The sequence below is a fragment of the Numida meleagris genome, chromosome 6, assembly GCF_002078875.1.
Source record: "Numida meleagris isolate 19003 breed g44 Domestic line chromosome 6, NumMel1.0, whole genome shotgun sequence".
NCBI classification, from domain to species: Eukaryota; Metazoa; Chordata; class Aves; order Galliformes; family Numididae; genus Numida; species Numida meleagris.
The window spans coordinates 34,658,314-34,681,693 of NC_034414.1; the positions used below are offsets into that span (position 1 = coordinate 34,658,314).

General features: G+C 35.5%; 1 long non-coding RNA gene across 3 annotated transcripts in view; it reads left to right on the plus strand.

Moving 5' to 3' along the window:
- Positions 1-22,195, plus strand: part of LOC110401951 — a 38,775-nt gene extending 16,580 nt beyond the window's left edge. Inside the window, exons 4-6 of one of the 3 annotated variants that reach the window (XR_002440709.1) lie at positions 7,829-7,904; positions 9,321-9,403; positions 19,147-22,195. This is a non-coding gene — a long non-coding RNA (uncharacterized LOC110401951). The other 2 variants (XR_002440708.1, XR_002440710.1) reach the window with 2 other exon arrangements.

Below are 23,380 nucleotides of genomic sequence, written 5' to 3' on the forward strand. Positions count from 1 at the left end.
AGGAGGTCTAAAAAAAACGTAATCAGGGATATAACAGTTCAGCCTCTCTGTAGCAGGCAGAACTGAAGTACATAATCCCTTATTCTTTTGTGCATGCAGCCTGATGAAAGTAGTTTGATGTCAATCAGTATGCTTCTGTTTCAAAATAAAATTAACTACATTTTCAATTGTTCTAAGCCACATATTTGTCAGTCTCATTTTGGAATGCATAGATATATCACTCATGCTCCCTCCCAAACTAAAAATGATCTTACAGTACAGTGTTTCTATATAGGAAAGCCATAAGTTAACTTTGCAGGAATTTTTATGCTACTATGGATTTATGATCATTTTATTGATTCAGTTGACTTCAAATTGTAATTTTTCTTCAATGTGCTTTTTAAACTTCTCCTTTTTTCAGTTTTCATCTCTCTTCCCAGATACCTGACCTGCAAGGTTATTTTATCCTATTACCCTTATTTTTCTTCTTTGAATATGCATATGCTACTCCCCTCAACACTGAGGGAGTTACCATGCTGAAGAAAGAATAGACACCTTAATCCCGCTTGGCAAGATTTCCCCTTTAAACTTTAGTCCAGTTCAGGCATGTGAAGTGTTTGGTGACCTTTTGCACCAGACCAATCAGTCCATTGTAGTCTAAAGTAAAACTTCCTTTTCTTGGCAGGCAGCAAAGCAGAGTTTGATCATGAGATCTTTGAAGTATGCCTGAAGTCCCAAGCATAATAACTGCTAGAGCAGCAATATTAGAAGTAAAATTTGCTGATTTTTTTTTCATTGCAGTGTAATTTCATATGCATTAAAGAATTCTGAAAGTTTAAAAATTATGTTCCAGAAGAGGCTTAATGAGTAAGTCTCCAAACATGGATGCATATTTCCATTAGATTTGATTCTCCACATGATAAATTCTGAAGTAAAATATTGATAACTTTATAGGTCCACTTTTAATAGGACTACAATAAGACTCAATGTCATTCTTGTGTCAATATGTAAAGAACAAATCCTTTTTAAAAGTCAGTTTAACTCCTCAAAGGAACTTAGTAGGAAGAGATTTGGGTTGCTTAAGCATTGTCAATGTTAATAAGACTCGCCCGTTTCTTTCAGTGCCCTTCATTAATACAACAGACATCTGCCTGGGAGACAAAAAGGAATAATTATTTGTGAGATCTTTTTCATACTAACTAATATAAATGTTCTTCTGCTTTTTTGGAGGGAGCTAGGGAGAGGGAATTCAATATTTTAAGTTTCACTGGGAATGTTATCTATATTGTAAAAATGGTTTCAAATAGTCACCATCTTTAGAAGAGAAATGATCCGGGAGAGAAATGAAAAATGCTAATTTGTATGACCAAATTGCCAGAAAGAATCTAATAGTTTTCATAATTTCTTCATGCACCTTAAATTCTGGTGCTCAGAATATTTTTTATGAAAGAAAAAAGCAGTACAGAATCAGTTATTTGAAATATTTTTAGAAAATCATCATAGCGTACTACTGTGCTTAAAAACATGCAGTACCACTAAGCACAAATATGGTGAACAAAACTAAAATTGTAAAGCTAAAAAAACCAGTTTTGTACCAAATTCAATATAAATGTAGTTGGCGTGCAAGAATCTTGCAATATCTATTTTAAAGATATATGATCTTGTCTAAATGGGCAGATTGCAATATAAGGATGGGAAAAAACAGTTGTGGTTTTTGTTGTGCTCTGATTCACAGCTCTTATTCAATTTTCCTTTTCTTCTCTCCCAAGTCTCCTTGTCTTTGATGATGAGTTTATAGTCTAAATCTTTACTACTTCCTGTGGAGTGTCATTCTATAGGTAGTTCTTGCTATTTGACCATTTGATTTATTTCCTTTACCTGAAAAGGATACCTATCAGTAGCTCCAGTTATATTGCTCAAGGGAGAAACTATACATAAGAAAAGAAGAAAGACTAAAAACATGCCAAGACAGTACAGAGTCTGTGTTAGTTCTCACAGTATCAGTGATTGTAGTTCTGCTACACGGAGATCTCTGAATTGGGCTTTTCAGGTAAGTCTACCTAGGGCAGCATCAAATGAAAATTTACGCTTCCAGATCTGACTCATTGTAGATATCGCAGTACCTAAAGAGTGGTGGACTATCTGCAGAGATGGTGCACTTCATTTGTAATTTACTAATCTATAATAAAGTGATGGATACACTTTCAGGGACAAGATTATCCTTGTATGAAGTCCATTTTACTTTCTTTTTATTTATTTAAAATGAATAGAAATAAAAATATAAATGGAAGGTCATCTTTCTCAAGCATCCACACATGCCCTTTAAGTTACATCATACTCCAGTGGTAAGACACTTGGTCACTTAAAAGGAATGGCCGGGTTAACAAGAACTTTGAAAATTTCAGACTGGTTTCTTAATTTAATTCTGACTACTGCACTAATCCCCGCAGAGGCTCTTCCCTATGCAGTGGAATTCTTCCCTGTCATTTCCTTGTTTCTTACTTGATTATTTGAAGTTTATTTATTTATGTATGAAAATATCTTAAATTTTAATTCCTTCTCCTTTATTTCTACTCTGTTTCTCTTAGAAAACTATTTTTACTGTTCTTCATAACTTTTACTTTTCATTGTCCTGTATCACTTCCTCAATACCTTTGGGACTGGACTGTTTTTCTTTACTTCTACCTCTCTTCTCCATAAATCAATTGACTGAGGATGATAATTAGGCAATTGCAAACGTGCAGTCAACATTAATAAATTTGTAAATACTTAGGATCCAATGTGATATGTATGACCCAATGAAACAATAAAGGGATTATTTCTGTGTAGGCCCATGCTCTGCTGTTCTGGGCTTGTAGTGAATGGTATTGCAGAACATTATTCACAATGAAAACCATTGACCTTTGTGACATAAAAAGCAATGTGTGACTTTATGTTTCACACCAGATAGTCTGAAGATGGTGTTCTTCCATCATCCTACACAAAACTTTTAAAATTAAACATTATACCTGCTAAGTTACTCAGTTACTCAGGTCTGTTTATCTCTGGGATAATGCTTAATGGCATTATGGCAAAGATTATTTTAACCTCTTATTTCTAAGAACTATCATGAAAAGCCTACCACATTATACCAGATGTATGGAATATTCAGTCATGTTTTTGATGGGCAGGAGGACTAGAGAGGGGGAAATGGAAATGGAGTTAAACAAGCCTTTTCATATAGAATACAGTTATCTGGTTTTCTGTAAATTGATATTTTCCTATAAACTTTTCGTGTTTCATGTTTTCATGGCTATAAAGATATGTTTTTCATACAATAACACATTTTGTAATAATAATGAGATCCTCAGATCATTTTCCTCCCCATTATTGGATAGCACTTCCAGCACTATGCAAGCACAGTTGGCTACCCAGGGTCCCCGATGCCAAGTTGTGGAGGATATTCTTGTAGCAGTGACAAATAGCTTGCTAGTGGGCTGAGCAGAATGTTGTTCTGGCAGCAATGAAATTGTCTATGTGTCTGTCACTTGGATAAGCTACTTCTCTGCCTTTGGAGAACTTTGTTTTAAACTTACATGTTTCTGATGAATTAGTTGGTTTGACAGCAAGGTTCTTAGCAGACTCCTCACAAGTGTTACATGTGAGTACCTATATGATGAAATAGAGAAAAAATCTTCACAGTGCCATACTTGTTTTCCATACAAACCTACATGCTGCCATTACAGCCACCCACATACCATTTGACAAGTCACTTATGCATCAGGCATCTTAATGAATCAGGACTAAACAACACGGTGTCCCTGCATAAAGCCACATATTTTCAGTGTTATTCTGACTTTATGCCTTTCCGTTGAAAAATTTGGTTGGGCTGTGTGATGTGTAAACAAGAATTCTGGGACAAGCTCTGTTTTAATTATTTCTCATACTGACAGCATTTCGTGCTATGATTACGTTTTAAAAATGTGATTAGTAAAATCTGATGATTATAGAAGAAAACAGCAAATCTTAGTGGATAAATTAGCTTGTAGACATATGCAGGCAATCTCTGTAGTGTCTTTTGATGTCCTAATAAGTATGTAATTGAGATTTCTAGATAATTTATGAGAAAAATAAAGAGCTGACACTGCTAGGTAAAAAAAATAAACACTCCTCCTATTCTGAGTTTCTCAGTACTTCTCCCACTACTTCTGAGTTTATAATTAATATTAAATATAAAATTTAAATGTTTATATAGATATATATGATTTACTGTATTTAAAAACAGGAATCAAAAGCAACAATATTTGTATAAAAATGCAAGAATAATTTAAAATTCTTTTGAACAATAACAGGTCTACCATACGGAAACTCTACTGCATGAAATAAATTTAGACAAAGTAAAAGAAAGTAAATGCTTTTTTCATGCAAGTCAATATACAATGGCAATGTTTTAAAAGGACCTAGCAGGCTTTTAGTCTCATAAAAGAAAAAAAATGTTTATTTTTCTTTTTTTCTGATTATATATAGATGTATTTGCTGATTTGATTATTCATATTGGCAGACTGAGTTAAATGGACTTTGAAACAATATTACGTTATTTTAGTGCATTAAGTCACTGTATTGGTCTTGCATTTACAAAAATCTTTCTAATACATTTTTTCAAACTCTCTAAATGAAAAAATTTCTACTGCTGTTAACTAGAAAAATAATCATAAAACTCTACAAGTAAGAACTTAGAATAAATGTTGAAAGGTATTTTAACATCTTAAATTAAGAGTAGAGGGAGGAAATTTCAGCTAAAAGTGATGTTTGAGTTAGTTTGTTTTCATTATGACTGGTGCTAGTACTTAAGTAAGCCTTCTAGACTACGTGGGTATTACTAAACTAAACTCATCAAATTTGCAACTATATCTTTGCCAGAAACATTTTTGAAAAGAGCCGACAACAGAGATTTTCTAGCTTTCATCACTTAGAAGCACAGAGTGAGGCTATTGATCCTAAAATTGCTGGGATTTTCTAAGTAGACTGCTTGTTTGTTCTGTACTGTTGTCACTGAAGTGGTTAAACCTTTGTTTGTTTGTTTTGGTTCTGAATGGCTCTTAATGGATTAAGCTTTCCAGCTTTCACCAAAGCTGAAACTGTTTATTAAAGTATCAAGATATAAACTAACCTCTGAGAATTTTAACGAACTATATAAAGCCATACTGTCCTAATGACCTATCCATGTGGATCCTTTTGAGGGCTTTGATGTGTCTGTTTTTGCAACTCCTGCCATGCCGAATTACTTCAGTTATTCTGGGGAAAATAAGTCTATGTGAAGCTGGACATTGTAATGAAGTGTTTTTCCTCTCAAATTCTATGTGGATTCTGTAACTGCTTTATCAAATCATCATCATGTGTACTGTAATGAAATATTTATAGTGTTTTATTGGTGGTAAATGTTTTGTTATTTATGTTATTTTTTCTACAAGTGACCAAAATAAGACTTTGATGGTAATTGACCCAAAAGACAAGCCCTGTTTCTAAACAGTCAAATGCAAAAAGCCACAGTAGAAACAGACAGGGACACTCCAGAGCTAAGTAAAAAGTAAGGAAGTATGAGAATTTGCTTACACTTCTCTTTCTAGTTGGAAACAGCTGCCCCCAAAAGATGTTATAAACAGTATTCTGTTCAAAGGGGCTGCCATTAGGATTCTTGAATTCTTCACTATTGGCTGTCGTACAGTACATGATATGTGGAGTCTGAAAACAGACAAAAATAAAAGCATATAAAGAGGAATCTGAACACCTATTATCATTTTAAACAATCGTATAGCTATTCAGTTCCAGCTAGAGGTAGTTTTGTACAAGGCAACATCCAGATTTGCAGTAATTTTCTTGTAAAATTTCAGCATAAGGAGGAATTTAAAAGATCATGCCCAGGTAAGAAGAGATGCATGTAAATGGGAAAAGTTGTTGGATATAAACTATTCACTGAGATTATCATTATTTTTAATAGTATTTCACCACGCTTGATATATATATTTCTAATATCTTCTGTGAATTCTTTTGCACTTGCACACCTTTTAATATGCATACCTTTCTATTAATATCCACATCACTGAATGAATGTGTTCAACATCTTTTTCTCCTCCTTATCTGTTTATCCAGTTGTTCCTTGACAACTGGAGTTCTAGAGTAGAAGTCAATAAAGAGTGCGTACATATATTTGGAAACTCTATGTTTTTTTATGTGCTTATGTTTCACAAAAACTTTGGAATTGTCAAGAATCACTCAAATATCTCATTACTGTCAACTGTTAATTGAGTTCAAAAAGAAAAACATGGAAGACTGGCATAGGCAAGAGTTCTTTTGAATGAGGCTGTATATGAAGAGTTACTGATTTCATTATAGGCAAATGATGTTGTTATGTCGCTTCTGTTATTTTAACATTCATTATAGTACATTCATAGCTGAAATAATTGTAATATTTCAGATCATAATATTAAGAGATGCTGGTTGAGTAATTGTAGTAGAGTGATGTTGCAAAATCATTTTTTTTTTTTTTGCTCATATAGCAATTTAGGAAGAAAAAGTAATTATTCCTGAGCATTTTAACTGAGGTAACACTATAAAAAATCTCATCCTGAACTTGTTAAAAAAATTTGAAACATAAAAGGCAGTTTTTCTTCATTTAGGTTTTTTTTTTTTTTTTTTGCCTTACAAGAAATATTAACAGCATCAGGAACCACCACTGTTTCTCTGTGTAACTACTGTCAAAAGACCATTTATTACAGATAAATCATTGTAAACCCTTCTGGAGGAAAAGTCTGAAACAGAACAAGATGAAACCTGTATGATCTAGTGTACAGAAAATACATGCTCTGAAATCTCTGAGTCATGCAACTTGAGGACAAAAACAAGCTCAGCAACTGAGAGCTCTCACAAACTCATATTCTATGTGAACCGTCCGATGGATGCATGTTATGTTGAATGGGTTGAACATCCATAAATGACACACAGAATCAGAGGAAAGAATAGCGATTCGAACTCAGTTTTATAGATGTTATTCTCAAAACAAACTGTCTGCAGTGAGACAAAACACTTGAGTATAGTTAGAACTGTGCCATTATAAAAAATAGATTTTAATATTTCATTTTCTTCCTACTGTAGGAAGTTACTGTTTTTAAGAACCTTCAAAACTAAGAAAAATGTCCAACAACCTTTCTAAAAATAGTCCTATAATTTATTTTTTTTACATCCTTCTAATCTATTGTCAGAGAATATAAACGTAAGCAGTTCTACTAATTTTATTTCATTAATTTCCAGGAAGGTGTAGAAAATACTGTGTTAATGCTACCAAAGACAGTGAGAAAGCTTGAAGGACCTATGTATATTTTTATTTTTATTTTTATTTTTTTTGGCTGCAACATTAGTTACCAGTTTTTGTCTGGATTAAATTCAAAGTACTCTCTATTAGAGAGTATTGTAGAATCATAGAATGGCCTGGGTTGAAAAGGACCTCAAAGATCATCTAGTTTCAACCCCCCTGCCATGGGCAGGGTTGCCAACCACTAGGCCAGGCTGCCCAGAGCCACATCCAGCCTTGCCTTGAATGCCTCCAGGGACGGGGCATCCACAACCTCTCTGGGCAACCAGTTCCAGTGTATCACCACCCTCTGAGTGAAAAAATTCCTCCTAATATCTAACTTAAATCTCCTGTGTCTTAGTTTAAAACCATTCCCCCTTGTCCTATCACTATCAACACATGTAAACAGTTGTTCACTTGAGTTAAGTAAAGGTTGTAAAATGAAGGAGTGAGGAAGGGAATAGAGGTATGATCGGTAGTTCAAGCAAAATATTAGGAGCATATCGTTCTTTTGTTTCACAGAATCACAGAATAACATCATGGTTGAGGTTGGAAGGGACCTCTGGAGACCTCAAACTCCACCAGCCTTTTATTTGAGGTATGACTATTGTAGTTGGAATGTGATAATATTGGAATATAATTCAATAAATAATTAATACATTTATAAGAAACCTGATTCAGATATGTAGTATGTGTAGCTTGACTACTTCATCTAGAATGTGTATTGATACTTAAATCTTTCATCACAGGACACTCTTTCATAGTCAGCTGAGAAAAGAAGCCACTTGGCCCTCAGAGTCAACAGTTCCCTACTTGTTCCCTATGGAATAAATGCTGATAAACTGTTGGTTGTTCCTGGAAATGCTACCAGTGTCGGCTGGTATACTGCTAAGAAAATATAGGTGAAAAAACAAACATGAATAAATGCAAAGAAAATTACATTACATTTACCTTTTAAGCATCACTTAAATTTGCACTCAAAATTAAAAAATGAGGGGCATTTTAATGATGCCTAAATTATAATTGTAATAGCCCAAATTCACAATACTGCAGTAGGTAAGGTACCTACTTCTATGATTACAATGCTGAAATTGTGCATGTAAGTGAGAGAATCATCCAGGATGCGGGAATAAACTCAATGTATAAAGTTTACTGTATTATTTCTAACTCCTGCTCCCCCTCCTGTACATGGAAGAAATGTCACATGTTGAGGAGTATCTAAGGGATCTGAAGATCCAGTTCTTTATACATGCTTTCAGTCAATCTGTTTATATATATCTGTAAGATTAATCATCTTTGTTTACAAATTTGTGTACTGACACATATTATGATCAAAATTATGAGAACTTTCATATGTGATATTAGAGGAAAATGTTCTGCATTTTTGCTTCTAAGCAAGATTCTTACTTTCTTATAACTGAATTGAGAGCTCAGGCTTGGATGTCCACCAGTTCATGAAGTTACAGCTCAACTGTCTTCCGAACTTTTTCATTGTATTTGTGCAGGTGATATTGTAAGCACAGTCCTTACACAGTTGTGATCCTGTGCTTTTCTGATCTACATTACTGGTTGACCTGCAACTCTCTGGCACTAATAGCAGTCACAAACTGTTTATAATTTCCATTGCAGAACAACTTTTATTATTATGACAATCTTGTATAGCCAGTATTTTGGATGTAGATGAAATTAGCAGATGCAATGAATGCAAGTTACGTAATAATATGAAGGAATTCTGATAATATGAATTTATAATATATCATTTGAAATCCTTCATTTAAATATTGATTGAAGTCATACCTGAAGTATTTTTTCATCGTTTATTTAAACTTGCAAGACAGAAGTACAAGGCTCTTGAAAATCAAGGAAAGAATTTGATGACTGGGTTGTGTGTTGGAAGGTATGATCCTGGTTTTCTCTTCGTTATTCAAATTAGAAAATGTTGTAGTTTCAGGAGTTATATAATGAACACGAAGTGTTCCCTGTTCCCACAATCTAACATGTTCATATTTTGAAGGAAAAAAAAAAGATGGGAGTAAGCCTTTCCTGAAAGACTTACACAGAGTGGTATATGTGATAAAGTGGATTTCCATTTGGAAGGTAAGCAGAGAATCTCTTCTTCAAGGCTTTGTAATGTTTAAGTGATATTAGGTAAGATATTTGTGTTCCCACGCTGACTGAGCTGTCAGCGTTCCTGTTAGCTATATTCATGTTACCCATTACATCTCCCATGTTCCCTGGAAAATATCCCTTATACACTGCTAGGCTTCTCTGTTCTGTTTAATTTTCCTGCCTAACATATTGCAATCAGTAGAGTTTTCTTATGATTGCAAAGGTAGTAACAACTGTTTAGTTTTCTGTCCTTGTTTAGGACATGCAAGGATATGAATATTACCCTAGCAATACCCTAGGATGTTTTTCCTGTGCTTGTGAGACTTGGTTAGGACATGGGAGAGAGAAAAAGACACAATATGTTGTAGTTTGACCCAGCAGGTAGCTAACAAGCACTGCACAGTTGTTTGCTCACTCCCCCACCTCCCAGTGGGATGGGGGAGAGGACTGCAAAAAAAAAGTAGAAAAAAAATAAAGTAGTGGGCAGAGATAAAAAGTATTTACTAAGACAGAAAAGAAAGAGGAAAAAAGGATAATAGATATGATAAATACGTATATATCTACACACACACAAAACAAATGATGCACAAGCAATTGCTCACCACCCGTCGACTGATGCCCAGCCAGTCCCCAAGCAGCAGCTACTCCCCTGGCCAACTGTTTTCAAGTTTTTTTCACATGATGTCATATGATATGGAATATCCCTTTCACCAGTTTAGGTCAGCTGTCCTGGTTTTATCCTCTCCCAGCTCCTTGTGCCACCCTCAGCGTGCCTCACTGGGAAGACAGTATGAGAAGCTGAGAAACTGAAATATCCTAGACTTCCTACAGCACTGCTCAGCAGCAACTAAAACACTGGTGTGTTATCAACATTGTTTTTCTCCTAAAGCTAAAACATAGCATCATACCAGACACTAGGAAGGAAAAATCAACTCCATCCCAGCTGAAACCAGGACAAATAAAAATGAAAGATAATTTCATCAGGATGTGTGCACTGGATGATTTTTAAGGTCCCTTCCAACCCAAGCTGTTCTATGTAAGAAATTGGAGTGTGAGTGATTCCACCAGAGCAAACACCGTAAGTTCACACAAAAGCCCTTTCTTTTCATCATGCAACTTTAACTGCAGCACCTTCTTCATGCATGGTTAAAAAAGAGGGTACAGCTGAAGCTATGTAAAGCTGCATCTTTATGGTTTTGGCCATTAACATCTACATGGAGGCAGGATCTCTAGTCATCACCTAGGCACTGGAGGAGCAGAGCATTCACATTACCCAGCTCATGATGTTAGCAGGCTGCTGATCAGATTGCCAATATAGTCAGAGGAGAGTGACAAACTCTTTCAGATGATGTTTCAGGATATAGAAGTTAGACTGCTTCTCTGAATCACCTTAAAGAATTCACTGCCATTCCCTCCCACTCTCCATTTCTACCCAAGGATTTTAGGAAAAGATAAAAAGGCTAAATATTTTTCCCCAAATACTAGCATAATGTATAGTGTAAACATTCTGAAAGGAGTTAACCTATCCTCTCCAGGGACCAAGAGTTAATTATTATTACTATTTTTTCCTTATTAATTCCTATTCCTTATATCTAAAGAAATTAAAAATCCTTACTTGACTGGTTTCCATGCTCATCCAAAGTAAATACTGTGCTATTCCTAAATAAAATCCACAGTCTGGTCAGACCTGCAATCAACACAGAGATGCAATTCCAACATAATTTCATGGTGAGAGACTGGGGCATCAAACTTTCTGGTGCATAATCAAAAGCTTCTTAGAAGACAAATAAAAGTGAAGTAGCTTCTGGAAACAATTGGCTTCCCAGTCTTTCTCCAAATGCAGAAATTAAAATTAGGAAAAGGGAGACAATTTATTCTTCTCATCATCCACCTGCTCATGTATTTCTTCTGTTTACTGATAAAAGGCTAGGTATCTCTGAAGGCAGGTCTCCATCCCTTCATTACCCCTGTTCTGATCAATATATCTGTAACATTTTTTACTAAGATTGCATGGGAGAATTGGGTTGCATACTTAGCTACCAGTGGAGGACTGTACATATGAGAGAAAGAAAAGCTATATACTATGATTAGTAGCTAAATACGTCAGAAATAGTCATGAGTACATCTTAAAGGACTATTATTTTTTCTCTGCTAAATCAATTAGTGTGATTCCCAACATAGAGGAAGAGAAGAACTTAATAGCAAAACATAGGAAACACAATGAGGAAGCTTTATCTTTAAGATTCAAAAGGGACATAATTGTTCTTCATGTTTAGATAGAGTTGTCCTAGTATTGAAGACATAATCAGTAAATTTTATGAGTTTCAGATTACTAATTCAGAATTTCAGTGGAATAATTGCGGAAATGTATGTGAGAATTTTGATCGTAGTGCCATTTGACCATGGTAGTAGTCCGAATCTGTACATTTATACCTGTTTATTTCTTTGCCAGTTTTCTGAAGAAACTAATAAAAATTAACCCCTCAAAGATATGCTTTTATGAGCATTATGCACCTACTGTAGAAAAAAGTATAATTGACACTTGTCTAAATTTTCTTTAATATACAGATCAAAGGCAACTTTAATACCATCACTGTATTTCAATATATACATTTCCTTCTTTACAAATTGCTATTCCTCTGTGACTTTGGACATTGCTGGCTCATGTCTGAGGTTAAAGAGTACATGCAAGTTCGTAGTTGCCTTTTAATTTTGTGGCCTTAAGCCTTTGACCCAGTGTGGTGTTTGGTGATCGCTAGATTGAGATTAAATGGAACAAGCACTTGTACATAATACCAGACCCTGACCTTAAATATGTAAAATGAATTGCCTACTGCCTATCACATTGTTATGACCAGACAGTTCTCCAGAGTAGAATGGGCAGCAAAAAAGTAACACATTTTATAAGCACTCATGTGCATCTAACAGCTTCCTTTTCTATTGCAAGGTTTCTCTTTGTATTACTTTTAATTTTATTCAAGCAGGTTATTTCTTTGACTTTCAGTCAGGTGCAATAAAATTTGAGAACGTACGTTGAATCTCACAAAATAGTTACAGGTCACTGTAGGCACCTCAAATTGTTTGTTCTTCATCATGAAGAAGGATAGGACTTGTTTCTGCTGAGTTCTTCCCCCTCCCATTTCCACCCTCCGCAAATATTTTCAACGCAAAGTAAAAAGACAAGGCTACAATATAAAATAAAAATAGAAATGATATAAGGGCTGCATTTTATTGGTGTATTTGAGTACATTTCAAATGAATGTTTGTTAAACAGGGGGAAAAATCAGGCTAGCATTGTCATGATTCTAAGAGAATTAGGTGATGCAGGAACAGGAAGAATCTGAGTAGCTTGCATTTAATTAGCACTTACTGGTACAAAATAAATTAGACAGATTTGTCTTGTTTTATGAACAAGATCCTGTTTTTCTATTTCATTTTCTTTGTGCTTTTGGTAAGGACAGATCTGGCTCTTTGGATACTAAATAGGCAACTAATTCAATTGGTGCTTTCTCCTAGGGTCTGCTTGCAAACCGGTGCCAGGCTCACAGGCTCTTTGTGTACTGCCCTCCCTGCATGAGTCTGTGCTCCCCTGGCTAGTCAGTTTTTTTGTCTCTGATGGTTAATAAGCTTTGAGCCTAGTAGTCAAATGTGGTGGGAACGGGGACAAGACGAGGGTCCTTAGTGAAGGTGTTTGTTGTTAAATAGAACAATTCAGCTGTCTCTTTAGAAAACTTGACAAAAGGAAATGCTCCCTGCTGAAAATTTTCTTAGCCTGTTGCACAAAAGATGAAGTTTGTTTAAGAAATTGCTGCTAAAGAAAGCGTCAACCCATTAAGGTAATTATATGGAACCTGTGCCGTATAACAGCTTAATTGATGTTAATGTTTGTCTAATTGGTGATTGGGAGAGTGCAAAGGACTAAAGGTCTTCATAGCACTTTCAGTCATGGCTCTGAAAGGGGTTCTTCTGGTTTTCACAGTTATAACAATGCCTGCGCGTCTTTCTCAGATTACGCCTTGTTTTCAGCCCCTTACAGCATTCTGCTCCACTACTTAAAGCGTAAAATAAGGGTGAAGAGCCATTGTCTAATGCAGCCTTTTTCAAAGAGTGTTTCTGACAGGGATTGTTCTAGGAATCAGGCAGGAGAGAGGGGAGTGCGAGAGGTGAAAGCCACTATCACCCACTTGTGTCACATCCCCAATGAGCGGCAAGAGCCGCCTAATTGCTGCGTTTTTTTTTTTTAACCTCCAAATGCCCATTCTCTTAAACAAGATCCTTGCACCAGTGCCACATGTTCCTGTGGAATCTATCAAACAAAACAAAACAAAAAAACACCCCAACCTTTCCTGACATTTTTAAAAAGCTAGGCATAAAAAGAACTGTTAGGGAAACATACAACCCAACGAAAAACCATTACTCTCCCCTAAAAAAAAAAAAGGAAAAAAAAAAGAAAAACACTGGCACTCTAATCCAGGATATGTGTGTTTCAGCCTGTATACAGCAGTCTTGTGTGATGTAAAAGAAAAAGATTAAGCAGAAAAAGGGTAGGTGTAAGCTACCTTTTAAAAGGTAAGTCTTGTACTCCACTTCCTCTACCTTGTTCTTGCACAAAGAAGACATGTTAACAAGCCAGTGGCAGTCCCCGTCGTGGACCTTAAAAGCTTTCTGTATTTTGCCTGTTCAGATGAAATGAGAAAGTGAAGCCCCTGGTAAACTCCTTTCTCTGCGTTTTTCTTGTGTTTGTGTATGCATATACAGAATAACTTTCTTTTTTTCTCCCCCAAAGTTTCAGACCCAGGCTTTCTCATTTTAATATTTTACATTCCCACATTCTAAGGGAGTGCTATTTTCCCATTCTCCCTCCCTTTCTAAACAGGATCACTCAGAGTATATTCATCCACTGTCCTAATGAGGAAATGACGACTTTTATCAGCCTTATTAAACACACACCCAGAAGATATCCATTTTAATAAGAGGCCAATTACTAAGTGTGTCTTCAGTTAGAAGGAACGTAGCTTTTACCTTGTTCTCTGGCTCTCTATGTCTAATTAATTGAATCTTGAAATCGTTGGACTTTCAGCTTAAGAGAAGACTGAAGAAGGGAACTTAACAACACTGCCTATTCCTTTATGTCTAGAAAGGGCTATAAAAAAAAAAAAAACAACTAAAAAAACCCCAACACCTGTAATGCTAAAAGACTCGGGCTTTTGTCTGTTTCTAATATTACTTTTCTGCCTAATTGCCATCACTGCCACGTACATTAGGCCCTTTTTCAGCAGGGTTAAAACAGGGCCAGTGATGAATGGAAAACTGATTGTACTGCTGTCAAACTTGAATGTGAGGCTTATTCTGGAGATAGAAGTATGAGGAAAAGGACAGAGAATTGCACTTCATTAAAGCTCTACCAAGCTGATTGGAGTGGAGGAGGTAATTGAGATTTAAAGTGGCATTCCCATCACACTGTCCCTTTTTCAACTTAACAACTGTCATTCAAGCCACATAGGGCAACAATTGGCCAGATTTCCCAGCTCTTCTGAGTAATAAAACAGACACTCACCTTCTGGCTATTCGTTTTACTTACTTTGTTCTAATTTCCAATTCATGTGTCATTAGTGAGCGAAGATTGACAAGAAATAGCTTTGACCTCACAGATTTGACCTTCAACCTCAGAGACCCAACTCTAGACTGAACATAGGTTGGAATATGCTAAGAAACACCTTTCCTTTGCACAAGAATGAATGGCAGTTTTTTTTCTTCATTGTACCACCCCCTGCTTGCCACTACATTTAGACTATGAGACATGTCAACTGCCTGTCACAATTACAATAGACACAGCAAACCAGAATTTTACCCAAATCCAAGGGGAACTTCCAGAACAAAGAGTAAATTTTACTGCACAGATTTTGGAGACCTCCAATTTGTGCAGGCATAATGAATGCAGCCTACAGACAAATAGGTAGTTGTTAATTATCCCGCTTTTTTTTTTTAACGTGCTAACAACACAGTGCGCTAAGCCTTCATATCTTACACCGTTACCTGATGATCTCATCACCTAGTCAGGAGGAAGGCATAATTATTGCAAGTGTTCATGATGATAAGCTACATCAGAATAGTCCTTACTATTTTATCATTTAATAATGTGTGTCAGAATAAAAACAGTCGGATTCTTCTACATCTTTCACAATAGACTGAAGTTTTCTACCGATACAGTACTCCTTTAGGTGTAACTTAATATTTTTATTTTCTTCACGCAATTATCCTAAGTCTTGTGTATACTAATTTAGTGTCATATTACTTATCAGAGCATTTTGTGGATGAATAATAACCACAGGGCAAGACCTATGACCTTAATAAGAACCTTCAACGAATTTTAGAGTAATTTGTGCCTCTTGCACAGTGGTCTTTTAGAGCTCTACCGTTCCGAACAGAAACTTGATCCCAGTAAGTCTATTGTATTTCGAACAGTGTTTTTGCTCCTTCATATTTAGTGAATAAATATTTGTATAGTCTTGGTATAAAGCACAAATAAACACAATAATTGAATACACTGAATCATTGTCAGATGTTTAAGAAGTTGATTGTGGTTTTTTTTTTGCTTGTTGGTTTGTTTTGTTTCATTTTTTCAAGGTGAAACATTTTGAAAACACAGGCAGTTTTTCTTACTGCATGGACTTCTCTTTAATGAAAAGACTCTTTTCTCTTTTTTCCCCATGTAATATTCATTCTTCTATGCATAAAGAAAACAACATGGGCAGGTTAAATGGATTGACTGCACTCTAATGTGAGACACAGTCTTTTTGTTTTCCTCTGTAATATTCTTTCTTCTATTATAAAATATATTTGCATAGCTCATTGTGCTGCTCTGTGTTTTCTGAATTCCCCATTCATGTTGCTGAAGAAAAAAAGAATAAAATAAACTCTATTTTCTAACAGAAGGAGGTATAAACTTTTGTGAAGTCTCACAGTTGTCACCAAGTCATTTACAAATACTGTTACAATCCTCTACCTTCCTAAAATTTAAATACAATTCAAAGAGCTGACTTCTACTAAAAGGATACTATTAGCATATAAATACAACAGAATAATTTTGGAATAGTACACATATCCAGAGTATGACATGGTAATGAATTTACTCATAATTATAAAACCCATGAACTCTACTGAGTGGACAGTACAGGTTGTTATTGAAACTGTCTTACAGTTGTGTAAGAAACACGCTTTTGTGCTGATGAAAATAAATTACTTTACCATCATTCTGCTTTGTTTGTCAACTTAATTATTACACAGTTAAAATATTACTCTGCATTAGTCAGAACAGAGTACATTCCTGTTATATAGTTTCCTTTTCCCAGGGGTAAATTTTAATGCCCTGAAAGGTCAACAGAGGTCAGGACTTCTTGGTCATATCTCAACAGTGCATTTCGGGTCATCAAAAGAAATAAGCCTCTGACCACTGGTAGCTGCTGTAGGGGTTTCTTTTATCCTGCACCTGTGACAATTACCCTGTGTTAGTGAAGCTAACAGGAGTCAGGTTGTAGGTTAAGGGTCAGGGCACTGTCAAGAGGAAGTTATTCTTCAGTCCACTAAATCTGTTATCATTTTCATCTAATGTGACATCCATCTGTCAATCAGGGAATTTAGGCAATTGTCTTATTCTAAGTGCTGCACTTTATGCCTCAACCAGCTCACATTTTACTGCTTTTCATATAATTGCGTTTTTCTACCCCTGAAAACCCATCTACAAAATAAACAGGGAAAGTCTTACTCAATCATTTTGACGATCCAGGCTTTTTATGATAAAAGATGTTTCACTTACAAAATTGAGTGATTTCCTGCAAAGTTTTATATTCATTTAATTTTCACTGGTATGGCTTTTTAATATGTTAAAAGAGAATAAAAATTCTCTAACTACATGGATATCAAAATAAGTCTTTATGTTAAACTGCCAAATGCATACCAGCCAAAAGGGGTATGCATCCTACCCTTTAAATGCTGTATGTGGACAAGTTTTTACAATGAACTTTTGAGGAATTAAAAGCTAGCATGTAGTTGAATTGACTATAAATGAGCAAAGACTTTGAGCAACTCCATGTATAGCACCATGGAATGGGGTTTGAAACTCTGCTAATTCTAATTCATCATTTCTCTTAAGGATGTGCCTAATTTCAATCATGTGAACAATCCCAGTCTAGTTACCAAAACACTATGTAAATGGGAAGGTACATAAAGGCATAGGTGTAAAGGTAAAAGGTCCACTGTGATATTGCTCATGTATTTCAGTTTAGGCTTATTTTTAATTGCTTTGATGAAAAGGAATCTAAATACCTTGCCAAGCACAAAAACCATGGTGTGGATGCAGTTGAGCCAATCTAACAGCTTGTTACCGCTGAAATGAAAAGGATGGTCCTGTTCCCCTTATTTCCTCCCCCTGCCTTCCCACCCTAGATTAGTTTTCTGCTGGGTTAGCAAATTTAATTGCCTCAGAAAGTGTTTAGACAAGCGTGCAAGCCAATAGGGACAGTGACAAGAGTATGTTGCTGGAGAGAACGTTACTGGCAATCCATTTTGCAGATCCAGTCATGTTATTGAACTGTACTTTCTCCTTTCACTTTTGCCAAAATTCCCTATTTTAAAAATTAAGCTTGACTGATTTGCATTTCTTGACAAGAAACACTTCAGGACCTATGCTGCTATGATTTTGTAGATACCAAAGGTATATTTATGAGATGCTCTCATACATTCTAGATGAGAACTTACCTAAATACAGTAGTAACAGCATTAATAGAAACTGGCTTCTGGTGTATTTAATTAGGAGTGCTTGAAAGAAGGCTAGGGCTCTTATTTCTCTATTACAAATGGGGAAACTGAGACACTGTCAGGTGTTTGTCGTGGTATAACTTCATTAGCAAAACTAGAAAAGCACAGTCACATCCTTAAGTCCATTCCAAGAGTACATGCTGTAAGCCATACTATTCTTCCTGTCAACTTTGCAGACTTGTCTATAAATTATTCATGCCAGACATTTAATTGCTGCAGTTTGGGTTCCTTGCAACACCCAGCATTTCTTGCACTCTTCCACTTTTACCACCACAGGTTTCCTGCAGTCCAATCTCTTGATACTCAAGATGTTCCTTTCTGTAAGATTTACTGTACTTGACTCCTGCTAATTTCTCCAGGATGGGTTAGATATGCTTGCCTCCCAGCCAGACCCCTGCCTTTTAGCTCTTCCTGCTTTCTGACATTCATCAAAAGCATCATAGTCTTGTCAGTTAATTCTATAAGTACTTTTTTCATGTTCTTTTAGCTTGCCTTTTGCAATAATTGAAAGATGTCACATACAAACTTCACAGCAGTTGTCTTTGTAAGACTTTACTTCATCAAGACATTTAATTCTGTTTCCTGAAGAACCAAGTGAATGCAAATTACACTGCAGTGAATGTGTTTATGAGGTTAAAAATAGCACAGTTGTGTACTGTTCTGTCCAGAGAGGACGGTCAATGTTTGTGTACCTCCACTAGTGGCACTGGTCAGCACACAACTCAGAAGTTGTAAGGTTCAAAGTCCAAGAATGAGGATACAGTAAAATTATTAATGCAAGAGAGAAGTTATGCAAAGCTGGGTGCAGTGGGGTGTAATTCATTTAAATATCTTGTCCTCATGTGGTGGAAAGGCTTTGCTGGGTCGTATATGTAGGTTGTTCTGAAAGTAATGCCTCCTATTTATTTCCACAGAAACTACAACAGATGCAAAGAGCACAATAAGACTATTCGATAGAGCGAATTCTGAGCTACAAAGCACTATTTTTCCAACATAGTTACCACCATCAGCTATGCATTTTCACCAGTCTTGATGATTTGTCTGGGTTGCAGGAAATCCAGAAGGTTCACCCCTTTTCTGTCCCAAGACACTTTTCTTGCTGAAGGCTGCATCCCGAACTTTTTCCTTTGATGAGGAATTCACATCACCACTCCATGGACTGCTGTTTTGACTCTGGCTTGTAGTGGTGACACCATGTCTCATCATTGGTAATGATGTGATCCAGGGAACTGTCATCTTTAGCCTCGTATTGGTTCAATAGATCCTGACAAACTTGCATAAGCTATTCTTTCTTTTCCTTTGTGAGCATTTGTTGGACCCAGCTGGTGGAAACTTTGCAATATTCCAAAGGTGCCAACATAGTTTCCTATTCAACAAAGCCAGTATTCATCTCTATACACACTTCCCTGATTGTAATCCCTGATTTGTGTGGATGAACTGATAGAGATGGTCTTCATTTCATGGTGTGACAGCTGTTCATGGCTGTCCAGAACATGGATTGTCTTTCATGTTGTTGTCGCCACTGCTGAAATGTACCACCCACAACCCCACTTTCCTAACACCCACTGTTTGGTTGCCATAAATGATGAGCAAGTGTCAATGAATGTCAATAGGTGCAATTATTCCTAATGGAGAAATTCAATTACAACCTTCTTTGTCAGCTGTCATTTTGTCGGACTGCCCCTCTAATGGAATGTTGGTGGGAAGATTCAACCTCTGTTGCCATACCTCCAAAATTCACTTCTGACTTTGTGGGCCAACATAATAAAATAGGGGGTATTACTTTTGGAGCCTTCATACATAAACTGGGAGTAGAAAAAAAAGTTCCCATTTACTCAGTATATAAGTGCATAAAAAATTCAAATAAATAATAGTTCTCTAATTACCTGCCTACATGCATTTTTTTGCTGGCAGAAAGAATATTCTAATACTCTTTTTTGCCATTTGAAGTACAAGTCATCTTCAACCCAAAAAAGTGTGGTCCTGTCTAACATGGCTCCCACTCAATTCAGTAAGGCTAAACTGTGGCTTGAAGCTGGTCTACTATTGTCCAGTAATCTTCTCAGTTCAGAATGCTGTGTGTATTCATACATACCTACTGGCTTGGGTTAGCCAGACAATATAGACTGTCCCCAGTATGTGACATGCCAATACCGGATTAACAAATGAAAGCTGAAATAATTTTAGGTACCATTTTGAACACGAAACTGCACATTCCAAAATTGTACTTGTGTTTTTAAATAAAATTATTTTTAAAGATTATTTCTAAAATATTTGCAAGCCACAGATTCTATATTCAAGGACACAAGGAAAATGACACAGAAAAGTATTATTTCATACATTTTTTTAATCTGATATTTATATTAATTGGAACATTTCACAAGAAATAAATCTATTTTTGCATAAGGGAATTCTGGTATTAATTTGAGCTATTCCTATCAACACTGTGTTCTGTTTACAGAAAATACTTTTACAGTTTTGGTTCTCAGTCTGGTACCTCTTAAATGTTACACGCACTACCTAAATGCAAATAAAGCTACAGGTTCTGTATAACTAGATAGTAATAGTTTTCCAGTAAATTTCAACAAAATCTCAGTATTTGATGTCACTGAAATGCCATTTTGATATCCTCTAATTCCATTTCTCTTTGGTACTTATTAAATAAAAAAAACCACACATGTATGTCCCTTCCTATAGATCCTTTTGAAATTAGTAAGTTCTATAGAGAAACTATTAAGTCAGAGCTGTGTTAAGCAAATCTAATTAGGCAAATATAATTTGGTTTCCTCTAATGAAGCTGTAACACAGTATATATTAGAAGGCAGTATATGAATGATTTTGGTTTTGCTGGTTTTGATTACCAGTAATTTAACTTGAGTTCAAGTATGTTTGAACTTTCAAATAGCAAGGAAAAGGCCAACATTTAGAAAGGAAGCTGTGGCTGTTTCAGTGCCCAAGTCCTGCATACTCATATAAAGAAAAAATAGAATGTTTTCAAAATTGAAGTGGGAAAACAATTTCTGTTAAAGGAAAGTATGGAATTCACAATGACCTAGAAAAAATTAATTTTCCCACCTTTTATACACAGAAACACTCTTGTTCATTTGTGTGAACCACTGGAGAAAGACAGACTAAATTTCAGAAGTCAATCACTAAAATATTTAAAGACAATCCATAAGTAATCTCTCTGTTGTTACATTATAGGTTATAAAGAAAGGTGAAAGACAACGTTTTTGAAAAATGTGCAGAAACATGATGATTTTTCTGCTGCTTATTTAAGCAACCTGTGAAGGCTGTTACTGTAAAATCATATGTTCTAAGATGTAAAAATTCTGGTAGAAGAAAATAACCACACCACCTTAACTAATATTAAAAATAATGCTAATCCACTAACACAGATTTAGTGTCTGTAATTTCAAAATTACCATATATTTTGCACTTTTTAATTCATCTAACTTTAGTAAAAGATTCTGATGTTTGGTAGATTATTTCAAATGTGTGAATAGTTTTGAAAATAAAAGCAGGAGTTCATTCAAACTATATTAACTTTCTGAACCTGATTATTTTTGGCTGCTCAATCATAATAGATATCTATCTAACTATTATGTCTGCCAATATGTATATAAAGACCTAACCAAAAAGAAAACCTGTGCTAGCTCTTAGTGACTGTGAAGTCACAAAGATAATTTCATTAGTGATATTTTGAAGAGAAACTGAAAAAGTGTGCAACAAACATGAGGTCAGGTTGGGAACACTGTCATGAACTTGGCTTAGGCATTTTGTTTGTGTATAGACCAAACAATTCCTACAGCTTGACAGAAAGGTTTCCTGTCCTCAGAACAAGAAGAAAAAAAATCTAGAAATATTTTTGCGGTATGTTTCAAGACCATATTTTAATTGGCATAGAAGGAATAATTAAAATAGTATTGATTTGGCTTTGTTGTTACCACCTCACTACCATCTGAGAACAGCTATATAGACAGCCATTAGAGTCTATCGGTATCTATTGTGTTTGTGTAACTAAGTGGGGAATATCTAGCTACGCTGAGCCATCAGAAACTTTGGGCCCACTGCAGTTCCAAGCAGTTATTAATCTAACACGTTAGCTTTTAAAACTGTGGCTGCTATGGATTTGTAGTGGTCCTGGGTTCTGTATTAAAAACAGGTTAAAATAAATGAAGGTTTCAATATGTAAATTCTTCACAATAGTTCTGTGTTAATCCTGTCCTTGAGTAAGAATTGTCTTCACTTTCTTTGATTTCCTACATGCATTTGAAATTTGGAAAAACTTTAAGGAAGAGCCTGTGTCTTTTTTTTAAGTAGTGCATTAGCTGGAGTCATTAGGCACTATTAACAACAAGAAAAGATAATTATTTCTGGCATAAAAATATTTATTCTCATACATTTGCTTGGAGATTATAAGATAGAAAGTGTTAATGTACACTTTAATGACTATCTTCATAACAAAAAGTAAGAGGTTACTTTCTAAGAAGTAAGGCTAAATATTCAGAAAACAGTAGAAATTGCACACAGACATTAAAATAGCTGAATCTTCAATGTTTTGTGATTACAGGTTCCCATCAGCCCAGCAGAAAACCATCAAAATATATGGAAATAGGATATGCTGCAATCTGCAAGTAGCCATCTTTCTATTAGCCCCTTAACAACCCATCAGTCACCACAGTGTGCTACTGTAATGAAACAGAAATTCTTTGTTGTTGTTGTATTTGTTTTTTAGAAGGAAATCAGTTTATGATTATCCACAGCCCTTCACTATGCAGTAAATGTGGTTGCCAAAAGCAATAGGTTCCTTATTTTTGTTTCAAGTTTTGTTAGACTTAATTTAGTGCCAAAGGCACCAGACTGTCAATACAAGAATATGAGGCCTGGTAAGTGAAGTCCTCTGTTTACTCACAATATGGTTGCATTATGTGTCTGATTTTGCTATCCTGTCATTGTCATGCGCTAGAAGCAAGATCCATTAATATAAGGGTAAGACATACTTTTCCCCAAAAAAATCTCTGTTGGGACTACAAGCAATTACACCTGTCATTATCTATTGTAATGATGTGTTTTAACTTTGCAAATGCCCAGCTACTAAAGCAGGAATGAAAAAAAAAGTTCTCATTTTACATATCTGTGTTAATG